We start from the raw sequence: 8924 nt of genomic DNA on the forward strand, positions 1-8924 counted from the left end.
GGCATCCTGGCCCTACATTTTTTATATTGCTTTCCTGAGGCTCAGCTCCCATATGAGTTGTTTTAATGTACAGTGTTTTGATCCGTCATGATTAGGAGCTCATTTCTCTCTTATTCTAAAGGGCATGTGGGGTTGTTTAGGAAGAAGTGACCACGGACTCAGGCAGAGGCATCTTTTATTATAGGAGTCGATGCTTCTACCCCTGGAATCCCACGCGGCAGACCTCAGAAGCCTCCACAGTGGTGGGGCATATTTTTCTGGAAACACTTCCTCCTCTAGTTCTCCCAGCACAAGTGAGTCTTCATTTGGAAAATGATGAATATATTAGTGTAAATGCCCTTGTGGGCCCACAGACTCTCCTGTGAACTTTGTTGTTGATCATGCAGGTTTAGCGAGGCATCATTTACCAATAGTATACTTCGTCCTTTTTATGTATACAGTTCCAAGAGTTTTGAGAAACAGATATAGTCATGTAACTACCACCACAATCAAGATATAGAATATTCGTATCGCTTCAAAAAGTTGCCCACTGCCTCCCACGAATCCCCAGTTCCTGACAACCACTGATCTGTGTCCCTATAGTTTGGCCTTTTACAGAATGCCACATAAATGGAATCTTAACAGTACATCGTCTTTTGTCTCTCGCTGTTTTTACTCCCCATAATGCTTTTGTTTGTTCATGTTGTTGACCGGATCGGTGCTTTGTTCTTTTTTATAGTACTGATCACAGTATGCACCACAGATTGTTTATACATTTCCTTGTTGATGGAGCATTTGGGTTGTTTCGAGTTTGGGGCAATGATGGACGGTGCCCCTATAAACGTTCCCCGTACAGAGGCTTATGTGGGCGTGTGTTTCCATTTTTCCTGTTGTCTTAGTTTGGGCCTTTGTAACAAAGTGCCATGGACGGAGTGGCTTATAAACAGCAGAAATTTATATCTCACAGGTCTGGAGGCAGGAAGACCAAGATCAGGGTGCCAGGCATAGTCAGGTTCTGGTGGGGGGCCTCTTGCAGGTCGGGGGAGGGCTGTCTTCTTGTTGTAGCCCCAGAAAGAGGGCACGAGAATGCTCGTTTTGGCAGCTCACACACTAAAACTGGACCACTACCGAGAAAATTAGCATGGTCCATGAGCAAGGATGACATGCCAGTTTGTGAAGTGGGCCATATTTAAAAAAATAAAAAAAAAAGGGTGAGGGGTGCCTGGGTGGCTCAGTCGGTTAAGTGTCTGCCTCAGCTCAGACACTGGGATGGAGCCCTGAGTTGGGCTCTCTACTCGGTGGTGAGTCTGCTTCTCCCTCTCCCTCTGAATAAATAAATAAATAAACAAAATCTTAAAAAAAAAAAAAAAAGGAGGTGAGAGAGTCCTTTTATAAGGCACTGATCCCAATCCTGAGGGCTCCACCCTCATGACCTAATCACGTCCCAAAGCCCCACCTCCTTATACCATCCTACTGGGGTTAGGCGTGGGAATGCTGAGGGCACGTTCTTCTTCTTCTTCTTTTTTTTAAGATTTTATTTATTTATTTATTTATTTGAGAGAGAGTGCGCACGTGCATGCGTAGCAGAAAGAGGGAGAGAGAATCTGAAGCAGAGACTACGCTGAGTCCAGAGCCCAACATGGGGCTCGACCCCACCACCTTGAGATCATGACCTGAGCTGAAGCCAAGAGTCGGATGCTTAACCAACTGAGCCACCCAGACACCCCGAGTGCACGTTCATCTTATAAGAAACGACCAGTTTTCTAAAATGGCAGGACCATTTTCCATTGCCACTAGTAGGATTTCCAGTGGCTTCACATCCTTGGCAGCATTGTCAGTTAAAAAAAATCGTAAGCATTCTTCCCTTTATGGTGGTATCTCATGCTGGATTTAGTTCATATTTCCCTAATGACTAATGATGTCGAACATCTACCCATGTACTTCTTTGCTATCTGCCTCTCTTCTTTAGTAAAGTGTTTGATCCAATCTTTTGGTCATTTTTAAGTTGAGTTGTTTGTTTTTATTATTAGAATGCGAGAGTTGTTTAGATAATTCTGGATATGAGTTCAGATGTGTGATTTGTAAATATTTTCTCAGATATGTGATTTGTAAATATTTTCTCCCTGTCTCGTCTTGCCTTTTCATTCTCCTACCGGGGTCCTATTGTACACTCTGAATCACTTTCACAATGCTGGGATTGTTCCGCGCCCCACTCCTGACCCCTCCACCATCTTGGACAGCAGAGTAAGGAGCTAGGAGGTGCCACTGGCTTTCACCCAATCCTTAGTACTCTGGCTGGGGGTTAAGGTCAGTCTCCCGAAAACAGAATGTTCACCTAACCAATGGACACTTCACTCTCTAACTGTGGTGTGTGCCTAGAATAATTTGGAAAGTTTGATTGACATGCAGATTTCCAAATTCCACTCCTAGATATGTTTTATTCAGTAAGTGTGTGGTGACAATAACCCAGATTATCTAGATAGGGGTGGCTTGGGATGATCTTTTGAGAAACCCTGAGACTCCAGTGCTGCTGACAATGTGTCACATCCTCTGTGGTCAGGATGCCAAGTCCGGGCCTAAACAAACCGGCGTGGTAGAAGTCAGAGGAGGGAGACGTGACCACACAACTGGACAAAAAGAAGAAACACCAAGGATGCAGCAATTTGAGGACATTTTCACCAAACATTTGCCCATCCCTTCATCTGTCTCTCTCCGCTAGTATAGGCATGTCTTAATTCTGGGCAGATATCTTTTAAAAGTGACTTTCGAGTGTGACATTTGTTTTGAATAGATACTGGAGGGAAAATGTGGCTAAGAAGTAAATGATGGCACGTTAAGTAAATTCTTAACCTTGATCATGAATAATAACATCTTTTCCTTATGTCAGATCCAAGGCCACAGTAGATTCTGGTCCTTTTTTTTTTTTTTGAGATCCACCCTACCTAATGGAAGTCATCCTGAACTTTTTACTGGGGATATGTGGAGCATCTTTTGTCTAATGATAAAAATTGGGGGCCACGGGCAGAACTTAACACTGCATATTTTCGAACTAGGCCACGAGGAACATTGGAGTATGAGTCATTACCAGTTTTTACAGAAAAGGAAACACAGTAGCACCCCAACACCCAACTCCATGCCGTCCAGGCATCCAGCTGTTTGGGCCGTGTGACACCGAACCATCAGTAGGCCTGAGGTCTTTCCTGAATTGGACACGCTGTTCTGACATTGCATAATTACAAGCAGCGTGATTTAAGTTTTATCTACAGACAGAAACCAATTGGGACTGACCTGATTTTCCGTGTTAATTAATCAGATGTTATTGTTCAAACTTGTTGGTGCCTCTCAGCTGAAATAATTTGTTCTTTTAATCCTGCGGTGGAGTGTTTCTTTAAATCACAACTAGTTGACCAATCTCCTAGGGTAGGGCACTGTGTGCTCTAGCAAACCTGAGCGATCAACGATTGCCCATCAAAGATGGCGCAGGAGGACAAAGCCTGGAACGGGAGGCAAGAGACATGGATTCTGCTGCTTGCTGGGGCCGAACTATGCCTCCTTAAGCTTTCAGGAGAGTGGATACTTAAGGAAACGTGAATTTGTAGGAAGACTAAAACCAAAATGGTTAACCACTCTCTCTAAATATAATCCACGCCCCCAAAGCAGGCAAGCAAACAAAACAGTCACAACGATATGAGTGTACCTCCCATACAAAGGGGACCTGAAACCAGGAAGTCACAGGGTTCAACGAGGTAAGCAGAGAATTATTTTCTTTACTCTGAAGCGTTATTCAAGTTATGTATAATGAATACTGACAACGTAGAAAATAAGGAAAAGACCAATCAGTAAATACAGTCAAGTAAAATTCTGCTACTCAGTGAAAGCTACCGTTAGCCTCTCAGGGTCTATGCTTCTGTGGGTCCACACATGTTCCTGATCCAGGGGTATTTCAAACAGCTACTGTGCATGCCAAGAAATGTGCGTCTTCACGATCCATTTAAACAGCCTTACCGTATTCTGCTATGGGCTCGCAGATGTTAGCAGCTCACCCATTCAGTGCTTCCTATGTGCCCGACACTGTTGTAAAGCCCTCTAACACCATCCCTGTGAGGTAGGTGGTATGAGGACAGGGAAACCGAGCTAAGGAAAGATTGATTCACTTGTTAGCTGAACTTCAACCAACCCCAGATGGTCTGGTTCTAGAGTTCAAGTTCTTAACACCTGGCCATATTGCTTCTCACTGCATCGCCTTGGTTATTTAAGTTCCAGATTTCATCCTTTCAAACAGTGCAGTGTAGGCCCATAATGCCTCACAGGACTGGTGGGGAAGGGCGGAGGCAGAAGGCAGAGCGCGGATACTGGATGACTTTTCAATAAGAGGGTACGAGGGGGGCATTCTTTTGGGTGAGATCAGATTAGAAGGTGTTCACTCTCAGGGTAAAAGCTAGGCAAGTCCATGAACTCAGCGCAGTTCCTGTGGGGAGGGCTGCTTTGGGGCCCGTGCCAAAGGCAGATCTGCAGTGCTGCAGGGGAGGGGGCCCCCCGCCAATGCCCTGGATTCTCTGTAGCAGAAAACAGCCACTCCTCAGTAGGAAAGAGTAGCCCTGGTGATCAAAGTGCAGGGCCAGTATTCTGCAGACTGCATGCACTCTGACCTCTTGCAAAGAGAAAGAGAAGTCCTTAGCAATTGGAGTATCAGCTTTAAGACCAGGAAGTGACTATTCATTTGGGACTGGGTGTGGTGGGAAAGAGAGCAAAGAATTACTCACAGCCCAGCAGCGGGGCGGAGAGGAGGGAGGAGACTAGAGCCTGAGAGCCAGGCCTGCTCTTCTCTGCGGGCCTTGCAGACCCTGCTGGCTCACCCAGGACCCAGGGGTTTCTGCACTAACGTCCGCCTGCTAACGCGCACAGCTGACCTGGGGGGGTGAAGGTGGGGCTGAGGGTTGTTAGCACGCAAGTGAAGAGGTAGATAAATACACTATAAAGAGTGATGAGAATCTGAATAAATCTTACCTCAAAGAAGCTCTTCGAATGGCTAGGATCCACGTGAAAAGATGCTCAGCGTAATCGGACATTAGGGAAATGCATAGGAAAACCACAATAAGATCTCACTTCACACCCAGGAGGGGGGCTATGATCTAGAAGACAGACAATAACGAATGTTGCTGAGGATGTGGAGAAACTGAACCCTCATACACGGCTGGTGAGCATGTAATATGGTGCAGCCACTTTGGAAAGCAGTTTGACAGTTCCTCAAAAGGTTAACATTTACGTAGCATGTGACCAGCAATTCCTCTTGCAGTATATACCCGAGAGAAATGAAAACTGGTCTGCACAAAAATGTGAACAAATGTCAATAGAGGCATTAAAAAAAAAAGATTTTATTTATTTATTTGTCAGAGCACAAGCAGGGGGAGCTGCAGGCAGAGGGAGAAGCAGGCTCCCAGTGGGGAGCCTGACGCGGGGCTCGATCCCGGGGCCCCGAGATCATGACCTGAGCGAAGGCAGACGCTTAACCGACTAAGCCACCCAGGTGTCCCAGAGGCACTTTTTTTTTTTTTTTTAAAGATTTTACTTATTTGAGAGCGAGAATGAGAGATAGAGAGAGCATGAGGTGGGGGAGGGTCAGAGGGAGAAGCAGGCTCCCCGCTGAGCAGGGAGCCCAATGCGGGACTCGATCCTGGGACTCCAGGACCATGACCTGAGCCGAAGGCAGTCACTTAACCAACTGAGCCACCCAGGTGTCCCAGAGGCATTCTTGATAATAGGCAAGAACTGGAAACAACCCAGATGTCCATCCACAGGTAGAGCAACAAAATGTGGTCTATCCATACAACGGAAGATTATTCAGCCGCAAAGAGGGACGAAGTATTGGTGCATGCTACGTGGTTAAGCGTGGCTGAATCTTGAACACACGCTAAGTGAAAGAAGCCAGCCACAAAAGGCCATGTGTTGTAGGAGTCCATCGATATGAAATGCCCAGAATAGGCAAACCCATAGAGATGGAGAGTACATTAGGGGTTGCTGGGCCTGGGGGCATGGAGGAAGAAGGATGGGCTACTACTGGGTATAGAGTTTCCTTTTGGGGTGCTGAAAATATTCTACAATGGATTGTTGTGATGGTTGCACGTCGCTGTGACTATACTAATGAGCGCTGAACTGTAGACTTGAAAAAGGTGTGGTTTGTGAATTGCATCTTCCTTGATGGCCTTGTGCTAAGTGAAAGAAGCTGGGCGGAGAGACAGAAGTACAGTAGGCTTTCACTTGTATGTGAAACCTCAAACAGCCGCACTCCCCCAAACAGAGCAGAGAATGGTGGTTGCCGGGGCCTAGGGTTGGGAGAAATGGGGAGGTGTTGGTCAGAGGGTCCGAACTTCCAGTCATGGGATGAGTAAGTTCTGGGGACGCCATATACATCACAGTGTCTATCGTGACACAGTGCCCAACAGTGTACATCTTACATGTTCTCACCACCAACAAAACAAAACATCACGTGAGGGGAAGGGAGCATTAACCCTGTTGCGGTCATCATTTCGTGATACATATGTGTATCAAATATCAGCACAGCGTACCCCTTAGACTAAGCCAACGTTATATGTGAACGATATCTCAATAAAGCTGGAGGAAAGTGATGGAGGGAGTTGAGAGAATAGGAGCAGGAGCCTGAGATATGAAAGGCCATACTTGCCCCCTCCGCCCCCCAGGAAAGAGAGGAGGGCCGAGACCCAGCAGGCTACAGTTGGTTGAGGGCATGTCCAAGAGTTTAGGTGAAAGGCCCAACGGATAAGATCAGTAATTACAGGCACCTCGGGATTATTTTCACAGGACAATGGGAAATCTCCGATGGCTACAAAACCCAGCAGTTATATAACCCAACCGGTACTTTTTTAAAAAGATTTTATTTATTTAAAAAATAAAGATTTTATTTATTGAGAGAGAGAGACAGAGAAACAAAGAGAGAGCATGAGCAGGGGGGATTGTCAGAGGGAGAGGGAGAAGTGGGGAGCCTGATGCGGGGCTCAATCCCAGGACCCCGAGATCATGACCCGAGCCAAAGCCAAGTCATGACGCATAACTGACTGAGCCACCCAGGCGCCGGCCCCCCAACCTGTATTTTATTTTATTTTTTTAAAATATTTTTATTTATTTATTTGAGAGAGAGAATGAGAGAGAGAGTGCATGAGAGGGGGGAGGGTCAGAGGGAGAAGCAGACTCCCCGCCGAGCAGGGAGCCCGATGCGGGGCTTGATCCCTGGACTCCAGGATCATGACCTGAGCCGAAGGCAGTCGCTTAACCAACTGAGCCACCCAGGCGTCTCCCCAACCTGTATTTTAAATAGCTCTCTCTTTTTGAATTGTTAGGGCACAAATAGGTTGCAGTTCTAGCTAATAAAACCAGATGGAGATCATTAACTTAAAACTTTAGAGTTAAAATTAGCATGCATTTCTTTTTTATTATGCATGGTAGGAAAATGAGGACATCAAAATCCTTCTCTAATGAGACAAAAGGTGTGCATTATCATGTAAATAATAATGTAAGCTTTTGACTTTTTAGCGGATCGTGATCGTATTCTCTCGCTTCTAGGAATTAACAACTATAGGACACAAGTGGAGAATTAAGCTCTCTTATTAATGTTCAGTAGCATATTTATATCCCACACAGGTTACTAGGAATCCTTTTGGCCTCTTGGTTAAAACTGAAGAAGTTATTGGGACTAATGATTGCAGTTCAGACACTCCCAAATGAGAAGAGATGGGCTTTCCCGGACTCAGGCAAATGGGGAACACAGCTGTGCGGGAAGACAGCTGGAGGATGTGCGTACATCCTGGAACTCCAGGCCTAGGCGGTGGGGACAGAACAAGCTTAGGTGTGGCACCTGCCAGGGTCCCAGGGATGTCCGGGTGTTGGTGCACCTGTTCTGAGTTCCTTGATAGTGGGAGGCCTGTGAAACTTCTAGAAGAGGCAGGGTCTCATCTGGGGATGGCAGCGTCACTGGGAAGAAACTTCCCTCTACAGCTCCTGGCATTGACATTAGCAAGACAAGAAGCAAAATATGTGGAGCAGCAGTTAAAAATAATTACAATAGAAGATTCAGGTGTGCGCGCGTGTGCGCGTGTGTGTGTGCGTGTGCGTGCACGCGCGCACACACACACACACACACACACACCAAGCACCATTCTAAGGAACTTCAAACACATTGAACCTTGTTGAAGAGAGAAGGTCAGAAAGCCTGGATTCTTTCCATAACTTAATTACCATTATCTTTGAATATGTTCCATTGTCTGGATACGTATCCGGCATACGTTTCATTGAGTCTCGTAGTGATAAACTTTCAGGGTTCTTTCATCCTTTTTGCATGACAATGCTGCAGCAGACTTTCTGTATCCCACACATCTATTGTGGATACACTATTGCCACTATTGGGTGTTGTAAAATTTCAACTTTGGGGGCCACTCATAGTTTAAAACAGTATCTCATTGTTGTAATTGTAATTACAAATGTGTATTGTGTAATTACAACTTGATTTGTAATTCTTCAATTATAGGTGAGAGTGAGTATCTTTTCAGAAGTTCACTGGCCATTTGCTTTCTTCCCCACCCCCTTCTCCTCCAGAAACTTCCTGTTTGCCAGATTTCTATTGGATTATCCATCTTGTTCTTACTGATTGGCGTGAGCTCACTTTCATTCATGTTGCAATGTTTTTCTCAGTCTTTGGCTTTAGAAATAAAATTTTCTGAAATAAATTCATATTTTTATGTAGCTAGATGTATAAATAATTTCCTTTATGGCTTCTGAATTTTACATCTTGCCTAGACGGCCCTACTTTGCATCAAGATTTAAAGAGTAGCCACTTTATAGAATTATCATATGATCTAGTAATTCCACTCTTAGGTGTATACCCCAAAGAATCAACAACAGGGAGTCAGACAGATAACGTGTACACCAACGTT

The 8924-nt window shown here is 45.3% G+C and overlaps 1 non-coding gene across 1 annotated transcript; it reads left to right on the top strand.

Annotated features, from left to right (window-relative positions):
* Positions 1–1065: 1065 nt before the first annotated feature.
* Positions 1066–1172, top strand: LOC118026723. Its single transcript, XR_004683666.1, has one exon. It is a non-coding gene; the product is annotated as a U6 spliceosomal RNA (small nuclear RNA).
* The last annotated feature ends 7752 nt before the right edge of the window (positions 1173–8924 follow it).

This window comes from Mirounga leonina, unplaced genomic scaffold (assembly GCF_011800145.1).
Source record: "Mirounga leonina isolate KUSES-001 unplaced genomic scaffold, KU_Mleo_1.0 Mir_268, whole genome shotgun sequence".
Lineage (NCBI taxonomy): Eukaryota > Metazoa > Chordata > Mammalia > Carnivora > Phocidae > Mirounga > Mirounga leonina.